At 41.9% G+C, this 23,233-nt stretch overlaps 1 long non-coding RNA gene and 2 pseudogenes across 1 annotated transcript; 2 read left to right on the top strand and 1 right to left on the bottom strand.

Moving 5' to 3' along the window:
* Positions 1-2,758: 2,758 nt before the first annotated feature.
* LOC122705044 lies at positions 2,759-3,549 on the bottom strand (annotated as a pseudogene).
* Positions 3,550-4,047: 498 nt separating this feature from the next.
* LOC122705852 lies at positions 4,048-8,649 on the top strand (annotated as a pseudogene).
* A 9,287-nt stretch (positions 8,650-17,936) lies between these two features.
* LOC122705047 lies at positions 17,937-21,414 on the top strand. Its single transcript, XR_006344027.1, has 3 exons — positions 17,937-18,033; positions 20,025-20,100; positions 21,175-21,414. It is a non-coding gene; the product is annotated as an uncharacterized LOC122705047 (long non-coding RNA).
* The last annotated feature ends 1,819 nt before the right edge of the window (positions 21,415-23,233 follow it).

Here is a 23,233-nt window from a genome sequence, read left to right on the forward strand (position 1 = left end):
CCCAGTCCACTATGCTTCGTTTGAGGCGTTCAACTTACAAATGCAGCAACAGCTCCAGCAAAATGGAAAAGCCACTTAACAATAAATTACATTACTTTACAATATTGTAGTGGTAAAAAAAAAAAAAAAACCAATAAATTACAGCCATTTGACCCAGAAAAGTGCTGAATATTTCTAATGGCTACTGGAATCTCAAAGCAAAGAGAGAAAATCTTTCATTTACAAAAAAAAAAAAAAAAAGTCAGTGAAAAGGCTCAGGAAGCAAGTGGTGGAGTAGAAGACTTACTGCCTGAAAAGGACAAGTTCCAGAGATATGAAAACCTCCTAATTACAGCATGTAAAATTATAGTGAGAAAAATACATGGACAGACTCGACACAAGACACTGAAAACTGTCTGTAGCAGGATACACTGATGTATTTATGACTTCTCACATGATGCTAAAAAGGTTTTTATGTAATAAACTGAAAACAACCCCTTCTGTATCCAGGTTGGTAAGTTTACAGCTTTCACCAATGAATGTCATGCTACAACATTCATTAACGGGTAAATAACAGTAAAATTCAAGAAAAATTTTCTACTGCAAAGTGGTACCTGAGACAATCAAAAGCCAAGATAATTTCATATTTTGTTCAGTATCTGGAAACGAAAGGTGTATCTCGGAGGATGTTGGCATTGGTACTGATGGTGCCCTGTGGACGATTGGCTTTTATAAAATGCTTTGGCCCTTGTGTAAGATGAGAGTCCTGACATAATCACAACACACTGCTTTCTTCCCAGAAAGGTGATGGTGTCAAAAAGTCTAGGAGATCAAATGAAAAAGTTCTGGATGGTGGTACAAAAATGGCCAACTTGGGACTTCCCTGGCAGTCCAGTGATTAGGGATCTGCCTTCCAACGCAGGGGATGCAGGTTCAATCCTTGGTCAGGGGACTAAAATCCCACAAGTTGCAGAGCAACCAAGCTGGTACACTGCAACTACTAAGCCTGCATGCCACTACTAAGACCTGATGCAACCAAAAATAACATAAATTAACATTTTTTAAAAATGGTAAAGAATCTGCCTGCAGTGCAGAAGACCCAGGTTCAATCCCTGGGTCAGGAAGATCCCCTGGAGAAAAGAATGGCTACCCACTTCTGTATTCTTGCCTGGAGAATTCTATGGAAGAGGAGCCTGGCAGATTACAGTCCATGAGATCACAGAGTTGGACACAACTGAGAGACTAACACTTTCACAACTTTATTAACAAAGACCAGGTCACTCAAGTGTGTTTTTGAAGCTGGAGTTAAATCTGGACAAAGAACGTACAAAAATCTCTGTTACACAGTGAAGCCTCTGGGCTCAGCAGAGGTAGACTTCTGAGAGGGTGCTGTGTGCGCTCAGTCGCTCAGTCGTGTCGGACCCTGTGCAACCCCAAGAACTGTAGCCTGCCTGGCTCCTCTGTCCATGGGATGTTCCAGGCAAGAATACTGGAGTGGATTGCCAGGGTGTTTAAGCTCAAAGGTGAATGCCTGGAAAGGTGAATGTTCCAGAAAGTCCTGGGCCAGATTTTGCTGAGTGCTTTAAAGATAATAATGACTGCGGAAACACACCTACCTAGCAGACCCTTTTTATCACATGAGCCAGTTCAACAAGCCAATGAATGGCTGGGGAAAAATATTTTGGCTTCAACTGACAAGATTTAAAAGGAAATGAAATCTTTGGAAAAATCATGTTGTAAAAGGAGATCTTAAAAGTGTTTCTGCTGCTGCTTGGACTTGAGAGTGAGGAAGAGAGTAGGTAAGTATGAAAGTCCCAGGTTACTGGGATCACTGCATGGGGTAGGAAAAAAGAAAGTCCAAGTGTAGAAAAGAGTAAAAAGTTGAGGTTATATGGGAGAAAATCGTTGGATTACACTATTCTCCCCCCATAGGAAGCATTGTATAGGAAACTATCTAGTGGGTGTCCTCCGAATCCACCCCGTTTAGTCTGAGTACACACTTGTGATGACATAAACCAGCCTTTCTTGCCTGTATCTCCTGCTCATTTTAGGCAATCAGTGTTCAAGTACCTGTTCCAATTCTCTATCAAGGGCTTCCCAGGTGGCTCAGGGGTAAAGAATCTGCCTGCCAGTGCAGGAGACACAGGAGATAAGGGTTCAATCCCTGGGTTGGGAAGATCCCCTGGAGGAGGAAATGGCAATCCACTCCAGTACTGTTGCCTGAAAAATCCCATGGACAGAGAAACCTGGTGGGCTACGATCCATGGGGTCACAAAGAGTCAGACACAACTGAGTGACTGAGTACATTCTCTATCAAACTGTTACTCTGAGGATGAGTGTGTTCCTTGAGCTGAAGAAATGTGACTCAGAGGTCCAAATTGGTACAGTATCTTGTTAACCGAGGTAAATACCATGATCATCAAAAAACTAATCCACCACGGTTTGCATACAAAGTATATCAGCCCCTTCATAGGAGGAGTCCCACTAGGCGTTGATAGGAAGAGTAATCCCCCTTCTTCAGAGTAAACAAGTGTTATCACAGCTTTTATCCAGTCCTCTGGTTTAGGAATAATCTCCCATGTGTCTGGTTCACACATAGATATCTATATTTGTTTAGTAGTGAGCTGTGAGTACTACATCAACAAAAATGTATTCTTCCATTTTGCAATATTCTAAGCCAAGGATGTTGTCCCTAAATTAGTGAAGCTCACAATCTTTTTTTTTTTTTAGTTATTTATTTACTTGTTTCATTTTTTTTTTTTTTTTTGATATCTGATCTTATTTATTTGTTACTCTTAGAACATCTCATTTTTGACTGGACTCAGACTTAGAAGTAGAAGTTCTCAGAGAGGACAGGCTCCGTCTCTTGGCAATCTGTTCCTGCCGTTTTTCTTTGGCCTCCTTCATTCTCTTGGCCAAAAGTTTAGCATATTCTGCAGCCTCTTCTTTGTTTTTCTTAGTACGCTGTTTCTTCAGAGCAATACGCCAGCGTTTGTGTTGCAGAACTCGTGGAGTCACGAGATGCTGAATCTTGGGTGCTTTAGTCCTAGGTTTCTTACCTTCTTTGTTTAGGGGCTTTCGCACAACATACTGGCGGACATCATCTTCTTTAGAGAGATTGAAAAGTTTGCGGATTCTGCTAGCTCTTTTGGGACCCAGGCGACAAGGCACTGTAGTATCAGTGAGTCCAGGAATATCCTTCTCCCCTTTTTCACGATGACCAAGTTGAGAACACTCAGATCCACAATGCAACCCCGTACAGATTTGCGCTTTCTCTCTCCAGTCCTCCTTGGTCTGTAACAAGAATGTCCCTTACTCAGTAGCAGGCGAACTCGGCCATGGGTCAAGACACCCTGCTTCATGGGGAAACCCTGCTTATCGTTCCCGCCACTGATTCGGACCACATAACCCTTCCATTCTTCACCCAGAGCGTCAGCAGCAACTTCTGTGGCCATACACTTCTCGTAGAAGTTACGAAGTTTTCGTTCATCGTCCACTTCAATGAGCTTCTGGCAGCCAGTGGCCAGGAAAGAGATGTTCAGCTTCATTCTGAAGTGGCCGACAGCCTCCGAGGCGCCATGAAAAAGAGCTACTTCTTTCAATTTTGACTGCACTGAGTCTTCGTTGCTGTGCTCAAGCTTTCTCTAGTGGCAGCATGTGGGAGATAACCACTTCACACTGTACACTCTGGTTTCAGTAGTTTCTTGGTCTTGCTCTCTTTCAACCTGGACAAACTTCTTAGTGACCAGAGGTTGTAGACACGCTGTCTGCTGTCCCAGCAAAAATGTTCCCTTCAGAAGTGGCCCTAAGACTAAGGACCACATCTCAGACTGGCTGAAATCTGAACTTGGTTCATCATCGGATTCTACTCCATCACTCTTCTACTTCCAGTTTAAGTATTACAGATAATAATAACCACAAACTGTAATGTAGCTTGCTTCTTGTTATTTTCCATTTCCTTATGTATCCAATGAGCCAACTCCTCGGCATCTGAGTCTACCATTTCCAAATTCCAATGATAACTTTTACCTCCACCGACTGATCACAGCGCTGACATAGTTCCACACCATGGATAACTTGATAGCCATCCAGGAATTGAGGGTTTGTCAGTCCCTGCCCTCTCAGCCTTTCTCTTCCCAAACCATGTGTTTCAGTAAGTCAGGGTTGATCCAGCAAATCCCAATCCAGATTTCAACTGCAAAATTAGCCAGCTGTGAAGTTGCAGGAATAGCTCATAAAACCACCCTCATTCCTGACACCAACTGCAATTTTGGAGAGCCTCAAATTTCAATACTTCACTAGAAGAATTCAAAGGGCTCACTAGAAGCTGTTATACTCACAGTTTATTACAGGAAGGGGACACAGATTAAAATCAACCAAGGGGAGAGGCACGTAGGGCAGAGTCCAGGACAAGTGCCACATGTGGTTTCTTCTCCCCATGGAGGGAGAAGAAACTTCCCTGGCATAGGTGGATGACAGTACATGCAGAGTATTGCCAACCAGGGAATCTCAAATAAGCCTTGGTATGGAGAGTCTTCACTGGGACCCAATCGTGTAGGCATGGTTGAGTGAAACATGTCTGATCTCAGTTTCCAGATCCTTAGAAGGTCACAATGTTACCATTCCACTGGCCCAAGGCTCTCATGCAAACACACTCTATCAGGCATAACATTCCAGGGCTTAGAAATTACCTCCCAGAAGCTGGGTGCAAAGACCAGACATTGTTTTTTTAGACAATGGTTAAATTTAAACTTGTGGTTAAATTGTTCACCATCTAACAAGTCTCAAGTGTGTTAGTCACTCAGTCATGTCCGACTCTTTGCAACCCCATGGACTGTAGCCTGCCAGGCTCCTCTGTCCATGGAATTCTCCAGGCAAGAATACAAGAGTGGGTAGCCATTCTCTTCTCCAGGGGATCTTCCCAACCCAGGGATCAAATCTGGGTCTCCTGCATTCCAGGCAGATTCTTTACCATCTGAGTCATCAGGGAAGCCCAAACAAGTCTCAAATCTTACTGAAAATATCCAGGAAGAACAATCTTGACAAGTACAAAATTTGTAGTATTTCTTTCCTTTCCAAATAAGCATATAGCTGGGTGAAGGATCATGTGTCTGAATCTGGATTTTCTGCATATCTTGAGAACTTGACTTAGAGGGAAGAGAAAGAACTTTGTGAACTGAATGAAGTAAATCACATAAGATTCACTAGTCTTCCCTAGAAAGTTCTGGATTTATGCGAGAGAAGAGTATCCTACCACTCACTGAAAAGCAATGAACGTTCTGCTGAATTTTCAACTTCTTAATGTGCAAGCAAGCTTTCTCCTGTTTAACGAGCATCAAGAACAAGGACAGATAAGATCTCATTTCAGGTGAAAATGAAATCCCTGTACACTTATCACAAATTTGACCCAGAATTGAGTATTTGTGCAGTGAAAAAGCAAGCACAGGTTTTAAATGAAACACACAGATTTTACTCCTCCTTTTTAGTCTCAAAAATAATGTTTTATATGCACATATAGGCGTACAGAGGAAATGGCAACCCACTCCAATATTCTTGCCTGGAGAATCCCATGGACGGAGGAGCCTGGTGGGCTATAGTCCACGGGGTCGCAAAGAGTCGGACATGACTGAGCGACTTCACTTTTACTATATAGGAGTACAAAAGAGATCAAGAAATTTATATGTGTGCATAATAACTTTGTAATTGCTAAACTTTTATTTGAGCCTGATCATGTCAGTTAGTGAGAACATTTTTCAGTCTTAATAAAACTGAAAACATTTTTCAGTCTTAATAAAATAGTGTCTTAGGGCATTTTTATTCATATTGCTTTGGCTTGTGATTGTTTTACTATTTAAAATTGTCAAATGTTTTTATATTATAAATAATATTAATTAAAATAATTTTACTACCCTTGTTTAAGTTAAATCTATCAAATTGACCTTTCAAGATTTGAATCCCTTCTTTCGTTTAAGTCAGATATTTAACAGAAATGTATTGTGCTTGCCCTAAGAGTTTTTAAAATTTATGAAAAGGAAAGAAAGAGATTAATTTCAAGTAAGGTTACTTAGTCTTTAGCTACCTGGTTCTGTTCAAGACAAATTGGCCAAAAAAAAGAAAAAAAAAAAAACCTTTCTGGCTTTAAATACAGATAATTACTCTTGCATATATTAAATACCATGTGCCATAACTCATTAGTATTTCTTACAGTATGACTGTGTGTTAAAACTTTTAGACCTACTTGGCTAAGATTTTTTTTTAATCAAGTAAGTTTTTTTTTTTTTTAGGGGAAAACCAAAGTCTCCTTGTGTGTACTTGTTCAGTTGCTAAGTCGTGTCTGTCTCTTTGTGACCCCATGGACTGCAGTATGCCAGGCTTCCCTGTCCTTCACCATCTCCTGCAGCTTGCTCAATCTCATGTCCATTGTGTTGATGATGCCATCCAACCATATCATCCTCTGTCACCCCCTTCTTCTCTTGCCCTCAATCTTTCCCAGCAGCGGGGTCTTTTCCAATGAAAACGTGTGCACTACTGACTTGTAATAGAGTAAATATCCTTTGTGGGGAAGGGAAATCACACAAAAAAGAGTAGGGTAATAAATTGGCTACAGTAAACAGATCCACAAAAAGCATCATTCTCTACTCAAAAGAACATGACTATTAATATTGGATTATTATGTCTGTAACTTACTATCATAGTAGTGAACCATCACTTCTGCTGTAACAGTGTTTATGCTGGAATTACTTGAGACCTTCCCTTAAAAAATATTTCAAGCATTCCTTGAAGATAGAAAGGTTGAGAATGGCCTCCCTAAGATCCTACTGCCAGCGTATCAGTGTGACAGGTTTCTGCACTCACCTTCTAAGCGCTCAGGGCTCTGGGGAACAAAATTCCCCTGACAGCCAAGCCCAGGTCCTACTACAATCTGATTTTTGTTCGACCTAAGCACCAATACCCACTTGGATGTCAGCTTTACTGCAAAATTGAAACACGGCTGCTCATCTGTGTGTATTCTCATGAGTTCCTCAGTCAAAAAGTACAGAATTGCTATTAAATAAGGTAAATATACTAAATGCTGACACAAAAAATTTCCAGGACACCTTATAACATGAAAAAAGCCAAGTTACAAAGTGATATATAATGTGAAGTACATTTATATAAATATACCAAGTTATATAGTTACATGAGTTCCTGGCTGATTATATGTTCAGAGATGTAGAGGTGAAGCTAAAGATAAATTTGGTGGCAGAGAGAGAATAGAAGGAAAAAAATTACCCCATCAAGAACCATGGAAAATAAAGCAATTATAGGAAAAATATAATGTTAGATATAGCAAATGGGATGAGAACTAGTAAATAAAAAATTACAGTGTATGCATGTGTATATACATATATATTATGTTTATCTGTGCAAGTATAGACATAATTATATATTTATATATAATTTTATATGATATTACTAGGAGTTGATATCATATCATTGAATATGATATTCCTATATCTGCCTGAAGATGGGGAGAACTGTTTCTTTCTTGGGGCAGGAAGATGGAGCTACACCTTCATGACCTGAATCATATTATTATTAATTCTGAATAAAATAATCAAAAAGATAAACAATACTTGCAAGAGTAGGTTCTAATGCCAGTTACCTGTCAAAGACGTAAATCACTTTTCCTCTCAAGAGCATAGGTGGGGCTTCAGTGGTGCCCTGGCGGAGTGGACAGGCCCTCCAGTTGTGTAACACACCAACTTACTGTGACCTAGGAAAGGCCGCCAAAGATGTCTTCAACAAAGCATATGGATTTGGCACGGTCAAAATAGATCTGAGAAACAAATCATGTAGTGGAGTGGAATTTTCTACTTCTGGTCATGCTTACACTGATACAGGGAAAGCATCAGGCAACCTAGAGACCAAATACAAGATCTGTAACTATGGACTGACCTTCACCCAGAAGTGGAACACAGACAATACTCTTGGGATAGAAATCTCTCGGGAGAATAAGTTGGCTGAAGGGTTGAAACTGATTCTTGATACCATATTTATACCGAACACAGGAAAGAAGGGTGGGAAATTGAAGGCCTCGTAAAACAGGATTGTTTCAGTCTTGGCAGTAATGTTGATATAGATTTTTCTGGACCAACCATCTATGGCTGGGCTGTGTTGGCCTTTGAATGTTGGCTTGCTGGCTATCAGATGAGTTTTGACACAGCCAAATCCAAACTGTCACAGAATAATTTTGCCCTGGGTTACAAGACCACAGACTTCCAGCTGCACATTCATGTGAATGATGGCACTGAGTTTGGAGGGTCGATCTACCAAAAGGTGAATGAGAAGACTGAAATGTCAATAAACCTTGTGTGGACAGCCAGCAGTAACAACACCCACTTCGGCATTGCTGCTAAGTACAAGCTGGACTATAGAACTTCTCTCTCTGCTAAAGTAGACAATGCCAGCCTGATTGAACTGGGTTACACTGAGACCCTTCGACCAGGACTGAAACTGATCCTGTCAGCTCTAATCGATGGAAAGAAATTCAATACAGGAGGGCACAAGGTCGGGCTGGGATTTGAACTAGAAGCTTAATGTGGTTTTGAATAAAGCATCAGCTTTGTCCCTGGAGGTGAAGAGAAATGAACCCACTATGTTTTGGCCTTAAAATTCTTCTGTGAAATTCAAAAGTGTGAACTTTTTATTCTTCCAAAGAATTGTAATCCTCCCCACACTGAAGCTTAGGTACCGAGTCCTTCCTAAGGGAGGTGCTTGAAGGCATGCCTGGAAGTTGTCACGTTCGTGCCATATTTCAGTTCAGTTCCTCAGTGTTATTTTCAATGTGTTCCTCAGTGACGGTATAGTCTCATGTTACAAAGGAGATGACCTGACCCTCCAGTTGTCCATCATGTCCTACATGTCCCACACCACTTTTTCATGACCTTGTAATATATTGGTCTCTGTACGGTAGTAGAATCTTTGGTTTTGCATCAGAGTAAAATAAAATAAACCCATCACATTTGAAACATAAATGGAAAAAAAAAAGCATAGGTGGGGAACTCCCCAGTGGTCCAGTGGTTTGAGCTCCATGCTTCCACTGCAGGGGGCACGGGTTCAATCTTTGGTCGAGGGATTAGGATCCCACATTCTCGACAGCCAAAGAAACCAGAAAAACAACGACAACAACAAAAAGCATATGTGGACTCATAGCCAGAAAATGCAAACTATACTAGGCATACTTTGGCAAGAAAATGCCTGATACAGAAGGATTGTCTCTGTATATTTAAGACTGACTCTAAAACTGGTTGCAGAATCCTTGTTAATAAGACTTCAGTTCAGTTCAGTTCATTTCAATCCGACTCTTTGCGACCACATGAATCACAGCACGCCAGGCCTCCCAGTCCATCACCAACTCCCGGAGTTTACTCAAACTCATGTCCATCGAGTCGGTGATGCCATCCAGCCATCTCATCCTCTGTCATCCCCTTCTCCTCCTGCCCCCAATCCCTACCAGCATCAGGGTCTTTTCCAATGAGTCAACTCTTCACATGAGGTGGCCAAAGTATTAGACTTTCAGCTTCAGCATCAGTTCTTCCAATGAACACCCAGGACTGATCTCCTTTAGGATGGACTGGTTGGATCTCCTTACAGTCCAAGGGACTCTCAAGAGTCTTCTCCAACACCACAGTTCAAAAGCATCAATTCTTCGGTGCTCAGCTTTCTTCACAGTCCAACTCTCACATCCATACATGACCACTGGAAAAACCATAGCCTTGACTAGATGGACCTTTGTTGACAAAGTAATGTCTCTGCTTTTTAATATGCTATCTAGGTTGGTCATAACTTTCCTTCCAAGGAGTAAGCGTCTTTTAATTTCATGGCTGCAATCACCATCTGCTTAGGGAGGCCCAAATAAAAGCAGGATGGGGAAAGCGGCTCCACAGTTTTCATCTTCAGTCCACACTTAGATACCCTCCTATGTCCATAAATGTGTTGGGTCAGAATTCAAAATTATTTAAGCTCACAACATTTGATCCATTCCATTACTGAACCAATAATAGACACACATACACACACACACAGAGCTATATAGATATATTAATAGATATCTTAGAAGTTAAGAGCATGGGACTTGGAAACAAATCCCATTACTAATGGACAGTGATGATATGTGGTTCAGCAAGTTATTTAACTTCTCTATGACCCAGTTTCCCTATGTGTAAATGGGGATAGTATCACTCACCTCAATGGATTTTTATAAAGATGAAAATACTTAATGAATCTGAGTTTGATACACAGTAAGCACTTAAAAAAAAAAAAAAAAGGCAACTGGATCCTCCTTGGAAGAAAGGCTGATTGTAATAGAAAACACCATCGGCTCGACCACACATCTGCTTCCTCCAGCTGAATCTTAGGCTTTGACTCTTTGGGTCTCAACACACAAGACTCATGGTGCCATAAGAGGTTCAAGGCATCGACAGAGAAATGTCATTTTTTAGAAGAGAACCCTGAACAAAATATGCAAACCTGACCTTGGAGAAGTATAAAATATCGACTCTGCCCTTAAGGTGCTATAAGCCTGAATGAGGGTGGGAGAAGGCACAGGGCTGAGACAGAGGTTTTGGTTGGAAACACCAAACAGGTGTATTTAAGAAGCCTTCCCTGCAGACAAAATCGCCTTCAGAGGAGATGATGCCTGTACTGAGTCTGGAGCAAAGAGTAGGAACAATCCAGAGGAGGAGAATGTAAGTATAGAAATATAGGGATAGTGTTACATTTCTTGTAAAAGGAGCTTGTGATAACAAAGAGAAACAGGCCAGGGACAGATCAACAAAGTCCCAGCCTTGGAAACCAAGGAATTTAAACTATTAGAAAAGTCGGTGGAGATGGAGAAGGAAACAGCAACCCACTCCAGTATTCTCACCAAGAGAACCCCATGGACAGATGAGCTGAGCAGGTTACAGTCCATGGCGTCTCAAAGAGTTGGACACAACTTAGTGACTAAGTAACAACAACAACTGAATAGCACAAGGAACTATATTCAATATTCTGTGATAAATCATAATGGAAAATAATATTTAAAAAGAATAATATATATGTATGTATGTATCTGAATCACTTTGCTGTCCAGCAGAAATTAACACAACGTTATAAATCAACTATATTTCAATACAATTTTAAAAAAAAGAAAAAAGGTGATGGAGAGCCATTGTTGATTTTAGCAATGAGATGGACTTGATCAGATTTTCATCTTGGAAAGATCACCTCAGCTTAGTTTGGAAGCAACAGCAGAAAAGAAGCTACACCTCTGCTCCAGGCAAGATACATGACCACCTCAGGAAGATAAAGTAACAGTGGGATGAGGAGGAGATCAGCTTACACAGAGCAGATATACTTTTGGCAGGACTTGGTGACAGTCAGATGTGGAAGAAGTGAGAGGAAGAATCATGTCTGACTCTGAAATTTTTGACTTGGATGATGGAATGAACAGTGGTTAACACAAAATACAAGAAAAAGAACAGCAGTCTTGGAAGCAATGAGTACAGTACTGTAGAAAAGTCACAGAGGTCACCGTGCACTATGATGATTACGAAAAGTGTTTAAGAGGTCTAGTCTGATGGACACAATATGATTTGGTGTCTTTAAATATCCTGATTTGGGGCTTTGACAGCTCAACAAAGTGAAGGCTGAAAAGAGCATGGTGATCTGGTGGGTGTGTCCTGGGAGGAGGAGAAAGGCATGGCCTGAGCTAAAGCCCAGAGAGGAGTGGCCAGCTGCCCAAATACCGAGGACCTGCACACCTAAGAGCTGTTACTGTCACCGAGATTCTCTCCAGGCATCAAGCAAAGCACGGGGGGCTCACCACCAAGGTAAGAAGAATATGCATAAATAGAATATTTTATACAGATATATATTCTTCCCCATGTTACCAAGTGTCCCACCCACTTGGCCAGAGCATGGGCAAAGACTTTCCAAGTAGGCATACATATTTTCAAGAAATTGACTTCCTCATTTATTTGAGAGTTTAGGGCTTACCTAGTGGCTCAGCTGGTAAAGAATCCGCCTGCAATGCAGGAGACCTGGATTCAATCCCTGGGTTGGGAAGATCCTCTGGAGAAGGAAATGGCTACCCATTCCAGTATTCTGGCCTGAAGAATTCGATGTACTTTATAGTCCATGAGGTTGCAAAGAGTCAGACACAACTGAGCAACTTTCATTTTCATGAAAGTTCAGAAAAGGCAAATATATATAAAATTAATAGAGGCAGAAAGTAGATCAGTGGTTGCCTGGGGCTGAGGGTAAGAATGGGGATTAACTATAAAGGACTGGAAGGATCTTATTGGAGTGATGAAAATGTTTTCTAAGACTATCTTAATGAGATTGTTGCAATGTCACTGTATACTTAATTTTTATATGTAAAATATACTTCAGTAAATTTGCTTTTTAAAAGGGAAATCAATTCACAGATCTTCAACTTCTATCTGTGGTCTTTTTGAAAAATGATCTGCCTGAGAATGCACCTGTGTTCAAAGTTATGCAGAATCTCCTTTTCTACCTCCCCTTCCCATTAGCCAAACTTAAAAAGGGAAGAAAGTCACATTATTCCACTGTGACTCAGAGTGAAAAAACTTCCCAGTTGCCAAGAAAAACATTCTAAATACCGGTTTCTGGGATGCTTCATTTAATATTTAAATGCCTTAGGGTTTCTTATCTTTCTCTAGTTTATATTTAATTTTGTTAAGAGTATAGCCTGGTATTAGAAATTAAGTGTTTCAGCTTGTGTTGAGCTGTTGTGAATTTAGATAGAATGTGGGGGGGTCGGGGGTGGGCAGTGGGTGTGTGGATAATTTTCATTTAAGGACCTTTCCATAATTCAGCTCTCATCAAGGAACACATATGGGGGGTGGGATGAGGAGTTATACAGGAACAAAGCAAAGATAATATTGATACCAAAAAAAGTCAGTGTTGAAACTAATGTTTTCAAGAATTGGATTGGCTAGATATTGAAGAGGTTCAGAACAAGCTTCCTCAAAACATGCCACTTTGTCATTTGGATTATTTTGACTTGAAGTCAATCAAAGCCTAAAAGACTCGAGCAGACCTTTTTATAATACCTGTACCTTCGATGCCTAAAACAACTTAGATAGAGGGCCTAGTCTAGGAAGAGAACTATCACCAAAGATAACCACAAAGAATATGGGCCAAAGATATGGGAAGCTGGCAGGGAGCTTCAAAGTCCTCTCTATGTCCCTATTGTCTCTGCATGGCAGGGCAATAATTTATTTACCAAACATTTGCTCTTCCCATCTTCCTATGAATTATCTTCCTTCACTTTGAAGCCCAGACCCCTACCTTCTCTCTTTAGCTCGGAATGACATGTAAGCCTCAACTGCCTGACTGTCTTTGACCCTCTTATATCTATGTGAGGTTCCCACAAGTATGAAGTTACAATTGTTTTTCTCCTGTTAATTTGTCTTATGTCAATAGAGAGGGCATATGTGTGTCTTTGGAGCCAGATGGCCTAGATTCAAATTCCAGATCTGACTCTTACTAGCTGGGTCACCTTGGGGAAGTTCTTTAACCTCTCTTTGCCTCAGTTTGCCCATGTGTAATATGGGGATAATAAAGCACCTATCTTCAGATTGCTCTGTGGATTGACTTGACTCATATAATGTATTAGAATAATATTAGCCTTAAAGTAAATATTTGATCAATGTTAGCTATTGCTTTGTGTGGCTGAAGACATTATATAAATGACATCATACAGTTTAAAAAAAAAAAATCTGTCTTATGTCAGTTTAACAAATACACCAGCCAATTGAGTAGGAGAAATTTTTTTCCTCCGCAACACTGTCTTGTACTTGCCCCTTCAGAATTATGCCTTCCTGGTCTCCACTCTGTTCTGTGCTCTTGAAGGCTGTCTATACCTGACCTGTATAGATTACATCTGGCTTCCCAAAGGGTTCTGACAATGGAGGGCACCATAGATAGTAATAGTATTGATAATAATAGGTCAGAGAAGGGAAAGGAATGAAGTTGTAGTATTCACTTCTTTGGCTCCCTTCTGCAGGGGTGCCTGAATCTTGCCAAGACGCTTGACCTGAAGTCACAGCTCCTGATGGGCAGCCCTCTATCTCTCTTTGTTGGAGTAACCCCTTAAAGATGCTTGCTCCTTGGAAGAAAAGCTATGACAAACCTAGACAGTATATTAAGAAGCAGAGACACAACTTTACTGACAAAGGTCTGTATAGTCAAAGCTATGGTTTTTCCAGTAGTCATATATGGATGTGAGATTTGGACCATAAAGAAGGCTGAGTGCCAAAGAATTGATGCTTTCAAAATGTGATGTTAGAGAAGACTCTTGAGAGGCCCTTGGACTGCAAGGAGATCAAACCAGTCAATCCTAAAGGAAATCAGTCCTGAATATTCATTGGAAGGACTGATGATGAAGCTGAAGCTCCAATACTTTGGCCACCTGGATCTGAAGAACTGACTCATCAGAAAAGACCCTGATGATGGGAAAGACTGAAGGCAAGAAGAGAAAGGGATTATAGAGGATGAGATTGTTGGATGGCAACACTGATGCAATGGACATGAGTGTGAGCAAGCTCCGGGAGTTGGTGATGGACAGGGAAGCCTGGCGTGCTGCAGTCCATGGGGTCACAAAGTGTCAGACACAACTGATTGACTGAACAACAAATTCCTCATCTCATCCCTTCAGGCCTGGTTGGTACCTGTTGCTGACTCCCCTGTTGCTAACTCCAGGTACCACACAATCCCTGCACCTTTCCTATACCTTACCTCTGAAAATAGTCCCTTCATGAAAACTCTCTTTAATTTATCCGATTTGATTCTGTCATCTATTTCCTGATGGTATTCAATTGATTTAGGACCTTCGTATCTCCTGCTACAGTAATCTCTTAGCTGCCAGATCAAACTGTGCATAAGCACATGCACACACACAGAGAGAAATTGTCTCTAGAAGGCAAAAATCTAACCATGTCAATATTCGACCCTCTCACCTTTCTTATTAAATTTCAATATCTCTCCTCTGTCCTCTAGATAAAGCCCAGGCTCTCTGTCTCAGCATTCAGTAAGTGCCACCATCTGGCCCTTGGCTGATTCCCTAGCCTCATCTCCAGCCCATCCCCACTTCACACTGGATGTTCCAGGAATACCAAACTCTGTAGTTTCTCCCACTGTGCTTTTCTCTCCTTGCCACCTTCCTTGCACTTGATGTGCCCTCCCATATTCCTAAACTCCTTATTTCATTCATCCTTTAAGAATCAGCTAAGGAGGGACTTCCCTGGTAGTCCAGCGGTTAAGTATCTGCCTTCCAATGCAGGGTACACCAGTTCGATCCCTGGCCAGGGAACTAAGATCCTGCATGCCTCATGGCCAAAAAACCAAAATGTAAAGCAGAAGCAACATTATAGCAAACTCAATAAAGACTTTAAAAATGGTCCACATCAGGGCTTCTCTGATGGTGCCAAGGTCAAGAATCCATCTGCCAATGCAGGAGACATGGGTTCGATCCCTGATCTGGGAAAGTTCCACATGCCATGGAACAACTAAGCCCATGCACCACAATTATTGAGCCTGTGCCCTAGAGCCTGGGAGCCGCAACTACTGAGCCCACGCGCTGCAACTACTGAAAGCCTCAGTGCCCAGAGCCCGTGCTCCACAGCAAGAAGCCTCCGCAACAAGAAGTACACACTTCTTACCTAAACGAGCCCTCGCTCATAGCCCTCGCTCACCACAACTAGAAAAAGAGCTGGTGCAACAACAAAAGACCAAGCACAGCCAAAAATAAGTAAATGTTTTTTTAAAAAAGGTCCACATCACAAATAAATAAATATAAGAAAGAGAGAGAGAGAGAGAGAGGAGGGAAGAAAGAAGAAAAAAGGAAGGAAGAAGAAAGGGAGGAAAGGAAAAACAAAAGAAGAGGGGAAAAGGTGGGAAGGATGGAGAAAGGGAAAATCCATCTGTACTGTGATCCCTTTCTGCAAAATTGAATACATGGATTTTATATGAGAATGGATATGCAGAGAGGTAGCTAAGGGAATTGTTAAAAAACAACAACAACAACATTTAACTTGATATCAAATTTTCACTTTCTTCTGTTGAAGGATAATTTTTTATAAGGCAAAGTCATACTGTCATACAAATATAAAATGAACAAGTACCAAAATTTTTACTTAACTCAATAATTCATGAAGGAAACCACCAAGATATTATAACTGATTCAAAAGTGAATTCAAAGAACCGCACATAGAGGGAGACCATAAGGAAAACTAAAATAAATTTGCTTAATAGATGCAAAGCTGATTTCTTCCACAGTGGAGGGAAGGAAACCAATTGAATCTCCTCCAGACAACATTTATTTGCATCTGTGGATAGGCGTCATTTGCATTGCTATCAGTTGTAAATAACTCAAAGGCAATGAAAGGTGCAGTGACCCCACAGAATCTGACCTGAAGAGTGTTCTAGACAAAGCCTGGCTTACCATAGAAGACATCAATACATTTCAAAGTCAGATTCACTATGAAGCCTTTCACAGCTTTTCCCTGAATTTTCTCATGAATTTTCTCAAATATATAGTTTTTAATTTTACAGTGAACATTTACCCCCTCTTTAAAAAGCATGCATCTTTTAAAATAAAAATAACAGTAAGAAAAGCTCCTTTTCCTGAGTCCACTCTGGTATTATTATCCCCAAAATATTTTATCTAACCAATGCAACCTTTATGTACGGAAACTGTGTTCACCATATTTACCTCCTAACACTATGGATAATAACTATACTCTTGTCTGCACACCCAGTTCAGAGTATGAGAACTTTTGAAGCAGGAGGGAATGGGGCAGGGCACAACCTTTTAGGGGCTTCCTGCATAGCTCAGTTGGTAAAGCATCTGCCTGCAATGTGGGAGACCTGGGTTCAGTTCCTGACTTGGGAAGTTCCCCTGGAGAAGGAAATGGCAACCCACTCCAGTATTATTGCCTGGAGAATCTTATGGACAGAGGGGCCTGGCATGCTACAGTTCATGGGATCGCAAGAGTCGGACATGACTTAGTGTTATCTTTCTTTCTTTCACAACCTTTAAAAGAGTGACATAGCCTGAGGACAAGACATAAATTGATTAGAACCAAATAGGTCCAAGATGGCAGATGAGTCTACTTCTACTAGACCTTGAGCCTCAGAATATGTTCATTTTAACACATCAGCTAAATGAGACACTCACAGGCTCCATGACAGTTCCAAGGCAGATCATAAAGGTCAGAAAGTTGGCCCCCATGGCCCAATTCCTGGAAATGCCCACCCTTTCCCCAAAATAGCTAAAATACTCCTCCCACTCATTAGCCTGTGAAATTATCCACTCCAGTCTGTGGAGTCGCAAACAGTGGGACACAACTGAATGACAAAGCACGCACATAAAATCTGACAACCCCGCACCACGGTGCTGCTCTTGCCTTCTGAGATGGCCCACATTCTGTCTGTGGAGTATGTTTCTCTCTAAATAAATCACTCCTTTATCATTTTGTTTCCTACTGAATTCTTTCTATGTCATGACATCTAGAATCTGAGCTTCACTAAATCCTGAGACCAGGTGAGTGATCTGTTAAAAGACCACAGGTTCAAGCCCCAATCTGTGTTGCACAATTTCACTTTGAGTACCAAAGGTAAAACCATGATAGAGGCATCTTTGTATTCCACGCACTCAGTACGTAGCAGGTTCCCATTAAAATGTTTGTTGAAAAAATGAGGGAACTAATACACTCCTAGATTCTGTATCTTTTTTTCCAAAATAAAGAAAGATGTGAAGGAAACAGGTGGGGGGCAGGGCGGGGAGGGGAGAGAAATGCTTAGTTTTTTTATTTCCCCAGGTAGATTCTTCCTTGTCAAAAAAAGACTGAGAAATGGTTTGGGGAATGGAGATCAAGGGATTTTGTTCTTGGACAAGATGAAGCCCCAGAGATTTAAGAATAAACTGCCTGGAATGACACTGACAAAAAGTTAAGTAGGAGGACAAGGAAACCCTTCTATTTTGAATCCCTGGCTACAGGGGAGGTAAGGAACCATAATAAATGAATAGGAACCATAGGAGCTAAGTTTCTGGGATAAAAGATAATGAATTTTTATGTATATAGTTTGCTTCAAAAGCATAAGCTTCTTTGATATTTGCCTAAGATTTACTAAAGTTTAAGTGCTTAAATAAGGGAATTGGTTTTATGTAAATCAGTTCAGAGCTATAGATTTGTGGAAATTTGAGCAGAGGGTCAGAATCCTAAACATCAGGAAAACACAAGTTCACTGCGCACACAAGGCCTGATGCCATTCAAAGCTTGAGCACTTAAAAACCAAGAATGGCTTCTTGAAAGTAAATGTTTGCAGACCAGAGCTGAACTGACATGACAGGACAGCAAAGGGGACGGGTGTGACTAAGAAATTCAACGCATGGGTCTAAAGGAGTCCCTACAGCCTCACTAGCTCAGGGCAGCCCAATCTCATTCTTTTTTTTTTTTCATTCCTTTAATAAATATCTGTTAAGCAAGTAGCAGGTGGTGGGCACCCTGTTAAAAGTGATAAATGCAACACAGTCCATTAGAGTTAGCGCCATAAATGCTAGAAGGGGAGTAAGCACAGGACCACTAACTAGGTCGCATGGAGGAGATGATACATGAGAAAGGATCCCCTTAATGCCCTGAAAACAAAGAAGAGGCTGTGGGAGGGGAAGCAGGCAGGGCAAAGCACTGCAAGCAGGGTGAGCTGCATCCAGAGGCTGGAGGCCAGGGGTCTCTCAAGCATAGAATGATGAAACACACGTCAACCATTATAAGAAGCTACAGAACTGCTTATATTTTAGGCACTTTACAAAACCCTTTCACACCTTAACTTGCTTGGTCCTCAGGCAGCAAACCTGTACAGAACATTTCACTATCCTAGGGGGCTCGATGAATAAATAGTTTTTGAACCTGTGTGAGAATAGGTTAGGATTTGCTTCTAAACAGCAGAAACCACTCCAGTTAGTTTAAACAGAAAAGATGTCATATAGGAAAGTCTGTGTTCAGAAAGCCATGAGAAGGACTAGAAGAACAGGTTCTAGGCTGAGCCTCCCAGGGTGATCCCCAGACCGCCCGGGATCTAGCCCAACCAGGGAGGTGTTGCATCAGCTCCTTACTCAGAGACACTGCTGACTGCAACTGTGATTAACTTTCTAGAAACCTCCCTAGACTAAGCTCATCAAGAGGAAGACCCAACAGAAACCACTATGTTTAGGCCCCTGACCCGAGCTTGGAGGGTCCTCCCGCCCTCTAAGGCCTCGCTGTCCAGGAGGGACACCAGCCAGGGAGCCAGGGGTAACATCAACCCGATCAACAAAGTCGCCGTGGTCACAGGCTCTACAAATGGGTGAGAGAACATCTGGGGGACTTGGGAATTGTGGGCGTCTCTAGATTTTGTCGACCTCGTTGTCTTAACTTCATCCCCAGGTGGAAGTGTCATAGTTTATTTGGGAATGTGACCCTAAGGAGAAACAAGGAGGGAAGGAGGAAAGGAGAGAAAGCCAGCATGGGCCGGTCATGGAGTTGGCTGCTGCTACAGGCCACCGGGTGCTAGATTCTACAGATCCGCTGGGAAACTTAGGAACTACCTCTCAGAGCGTCCATCAGGGAAAGTCAGGGGGACAGTTCAGTCATTCGTGCCCTGCCTCCAGTGATCGAGAGTCGCTCTGGATGGAATTAGACCCCGTGCTTCCATGTTGCATGCTTTTAGGTGCCCAGTGGTTTCACAGACTGGAGGCAACAAATTCTCAGGCTGCAGCCATTTGAACAGAAGGTGAAGCCAAGATCTGATAGACACTGGCAGCCTGTCCAACACACCCATGAAGGGAAGTTCCCTCTTGACTCTCTCTGGTCCTCTCATCACCCATATGCAGGACACGAGGTTAGCTGCTCCAGGATAATAGGAAATTCACTTGGGGCCGTAAGGCTAGAAATGCAGCAAGAAAGGAAGGGCTCAGCCCTGGGCTGATTGCCTCATCTTCTCCATCTCTCCTGCAGGATCAACTTCACCATCGCCCAGGGTCTGGCCCAGGATAGGGCCCACGTGGTGGGCAGCAGCAGGAAACAGGAGAAGGTGATCTGGGCAGGGGCAGCGCTGCAGAGGGAGGGGCTGAGCATGACAGGTACCGTGTGCCACATGCGGAAGGGCGAGGACTGGGAGAGGCTGGTGGCCACGGTGAGAGGCATTCGAGGAGGTAGCGATGGAGCCACAGGGATACCGCTGCTTATAACCAGTCCTAGGGAAAAGGCACCATGACATGAATCAAGTTAATTCTGTTTCATTCAGCCCCTGCCCAAGAGGTCCACAGTCTGCCCCACGGATCTAGGCAGGAAGAGGAGATGCTGGTGTGCATGCTTAATTCTAGCATCAATATTGGCAGTATGTACAGAGTGTTGTCAACGAGGGAAGCTCACTCAACCCTTGGTGTCTAGAGGATTTACTGGGAGTCAGACACAAAACACTCACATGATTGATCTTAGCTACTCACCAGAGATCAAACTAACACGGTGCGTCCCCATGAAGGGATTTAGTGCTTTTCTTGATATGAAGAGACGCAGGGATTGGGATCATGAAATCAGTTCCTGAAAACATCTAACTTCCTGAAAACTTGTTCCACCAGTCTCCATGGAGAACAGAGTGCCTCACTTTCCACCCTGAACTCCCCTCAGCGGGTGCTGAAGGTCAGCGGCTACAGCAGCACGGGGTCCAATCTCTGCAGAGGCAGATGGCAAATGCCCTTATTGTTGCCATTCAGTCGCTGGCAAATGCTCTTGGCAATTGCCAATTTGTAGTTGACAGGCAAGTGCCAGTTTGTAGTTGACACTTTAAATTTGAGTCAGAGACGGCTTCTCCAGACATCCTTAGCCTTCTCCCTTCATTCATTTAAGCAACTATTATCAAACAACTACTACATGGTGGTCATGGTATCACACAGTGCCTTAAGTCTCAAGTATTAATGCACTATCAGTACGCAGGTGACCATTAAAGTTTTAAAAAATCAAGAAAGCTGAAACTCTGTACTGGAGAGGGAGACAGGTCTGCAGGAACATCTGAAAACTAAGTTGCAACAACTGTGGGAGCTGAAGACTCTACATGAATATAACAAACACAGGCATGGTGCTGACCATCCCATTTCCTCTCCTGCAGACATGGAAAGACTAGAGCTTCAGCCTCCCTGACGGCTAAATTGAAGCTATGTCATAATTTCTGCCTGTGCCTGGCTTTCTTAAGATTCCCCCAAGAACCTTGACTCACCCTCTCTCCTGTTGATATGACTGGAAGTAAAGAATTCTGAAATGATGGAGTTGCCAGGTAGAAGCAGCCAGATTCCTTGAGTTTCTACTTGAAGAACAGCTGCCCAGGAGGGACACAGAGCCTGCACTGGACTGTGACACACACAATAAATTCTTCCTGGGTTAACCTATAGAGATTTGCGGGTTGCTTATTACCTAATTCTAAAAGGTGTTAATTCTAAAAGGTCTTGTAGGTCTTCATAGAACCGTTCAACTTTAGCTTCTTCAGCGTTACTGGTTGGGGCATAGACTTGGATTACCGTGATATTGAATGGTTTGCCTTGGAAACGAACAGAGATCATTCTGTCGTTTTTGAGATTGCATCCAAACACTGCATTTCGGACTCTTTTGTTGACTATGATGGCTACTCCATTTCTTCTAAGGGATTCCTGCCCACAGTAGTAGATATAACGGTCATCTGAGTTAAATTCACCCATTCCAGTCCATTTTAGTCTGCTGATTCCTAGAATGTCGACATTCACTCTTGCCATCTCCTGTTTGACCACTTCTAATTTGCCTTGATTCATGGACCTAACATTCCAGGTTCCTATGCAATATTGCTTGCAGCATCGGACCTTGCTTCTATCACCAGTCCCATCCACAACTGGGTATTGTTTTTGCTTTGGCTCCATCCCTTCATTCTTTCTGGAGTTATTTCTCCACTGATCTCCAGTAGCATATTGGGCACCTACCGACCTGGGTAGTTTGTCTTTCAGTATCCTATCATTTTGCCTTCTCATACTGTTCATGGGGTTCTCAAGGCAAGAATACTGAAGTGGTTTGCCATTCCCTTCTCCAGTGGATTACACTCTGTCAGACTTCTCCCATGACGCGTCCGTCTTGGGTGGCCCCATATGACATGGCTTAGTTCCATTGAGTTAGACAAGGGTGTGGTCCTGTGATCAGATTGGCTAGTTTTCTGTGATTATGGTTTTATTTTATTTTATTTTATTTTATTTTTTTTGGTGGCAGAGACTGGCAGTTGCTTTATTTTTTTACCATCACCTTTATACCCTAAGTTGGTACATGTCTAAGTGGCAAATAAGCACACAGACTTAGTTAAACATTATATCAGCTTGTCCTTCACGAAACCAGGTGTGCTCTGTATATTTTTGTTTATGAGAGTCTTTTCCCATAGATTTTTTTGTACATTATCTTCTGGCCTAGAGGTTAGCAGAAAACAGAAAAGTGGCAGTCTCATGATACAGCAGGTTGTAACATAATAGAAATACAATCCTGTTAGCATACAAGTCAGTCTTTTTGCAGAAGTTCTCAGCTAAATTTATCTAAAAAGTTTAACACACAAAGACTCTGCGGCTCTGGTGAGGCAGCCCCTGTTTAGCACTCTTGGTTAAAATTAACAATTATCTTATTGTTTTTACACTAGGGCTAAACTCTTATCTTTCTAGATCTCCAACTATATTAACAATGGTTTCCACTGCACAGCCTCAGCACATTCACATCAATCAAACGTTGATCCAATAACCACTTTTAAAACAATATGTTTTGTGTTCTCTAATAGGGCTTCCTCACCCCACAAAGGGCTCTGTGCCTATTAGGGCCTTTTTTTATGGTTAATCTCTATGTATAATATCTTTTGGCTTTCAGGCCTGTTGACAATTTATGGCTTGCACCTGGTGCAACTTTAAGCAACTTCAGTAGCCGACCCTGTCTTTTTTGTGGTTAATCTATTTTCTTTCTATTAGGTGTCATCTCCAAGGGAACTAGATAGGATTACATTTTCACAGAACAGAAATGCAAAGGATTGCAAAAACAGCAGATATGGCACAAAACAGGCTCTTAGTCCAAAAGTTAATTACCTGCAAGAAGTCACCAGCTAATCTCTATCTAAACTATTTTCTATTAGGCGTATATGTGGCTATAATATTTGTGGGGCTTTTCTCACCCCCTGG

Source organism: Cervus elaphus, chromosome 12 (assembly GCF_910594005.1).
Source record: "Cervus elaphus chromosome 12, mCerEla1.1, whole genome shotgun sequence".
NCBI classification, from domain to species: Eukaryota; Metazoa; Chordata; class Mammalia; order Artiodactyla; family Cervidae; genus Cervus; species Cervus elaphus.